Below are 1264 nucleotides of genomic sequence, written 5' to 3'. Positions count from 1 at the left end.
GGAGTTTTTCCTCTCCACTGTCGCTCCATGCTTGCTTATCTTGGACAGGTTCTCTCAACCTGTGTTATCCGAGCTGGACTTCCATCTTCCAGGTCCCTAAGTGAAGTTCTAGTATCAGCTCGCGCAGTCCACTGGATCTCCCCATAAAGCTCAGCAGACCGTCTCTCCAACCAGCAGTCTACAGACTGACCCACCAGTTTCAGGCCTGGGGGGAAAACAGCCCTGTTTTTTACTCCTGTTCATGCATATCGATCAAAATTCAGCACCATGTTTCCTGCCGAGGTCTGAGCGCCAAAGACTAAAGTAATTGTATAAATAATTGTCTCTTCCTGTGAGTTTTTCAGATTAAAATAGAAAAACGAGAGAGAAATGTTTAAGGAAGGTCTGATATTTTATATTCACATCAATAAACAGTGATATGAGATAATGACACATTTAACCTGGATATAACATAGATATTCCTGTTGTAGAAATTACAACATTTCTTGTGAGGTGGATGAAATAAAAACCTGAAGGTTAGACGACAGCATTTTTTTTTTGCTCTTGACAGATTGTGTTTATAAACCACATCTAGTTTAAAGAGTCTCAGCTGAGCGCAGAGATGATTTAGAAAGCAAGAAGCTGCTGATACAGAGCAACTGCTTTCAGACATTGAAGTGGTCCGATTTCACCTCCTCTAAATCTTTCTGGATCCTCAAACCCAAAACATGAGGAAGCAATTTCATTCTGACACCAGTCAGTTCATACATAACCTCAACTGTTATCAACACTCAGACCAATTGATCCACTCCAGCGAAAGCTTTTAAATCCATAGAAACCTTTTCTGACGTTCCCTCATTCATGCACCAATCAAAGCAACGCTTTTTTTTTAAATGTCACAAATAATAAAAATCATCAAGCAGCAAAGGTCACTGAGCTGTAAAGCTTCCCAACAGCTTTCCAGTTATTGATTTTCGTACAGCTGAACAGATGAGCTTTAAAATCTGCTCTGTGTGTTTAGATGAAGGAGTGACAGATCCACACAGAGGTCCACCTGTTCCGGCACAATCCCAGGCTTCTCCACACAGCTGGGAAAAGTCCTCCTTTCAGAGAGGTTTTATCATGAAATCATATCTCGGTGGAGCAGAAGTGGCCTTTGGCGACAGAAAGCAGGTCAGAGAGCTGCAGAGAGGACAGATTAACTCTGCGTGACCCGCTGGGCTCGGATGGATGGAAGCGATCAGCAGCAGGAATGACAGCTAACTGGGATTTTACTGGGATTCAT

The sequence above is a fragment of the Cyprinodon variegatus genome, unplaced genomic scaffold (genome assembly GCF_000732505.1).
Source record: "Cyprinodon variegatus isolate N-32 unplaced genomic scaffold, C_variegatus-1.0 Scaffold88, whole genome shotgun sequence".
In the NCBI taxonomy this organism is placed as follows: domain Eukaryota; kingdom Metazoa; phylum Chordata; class Actinopteri; order Cyprinodontiformes; family Cyprinodontidae; genus Cyprinodon; species Cyprinodon variegatus.
This window is presented reverse-complemented; position numbering follows the sequence as displayed.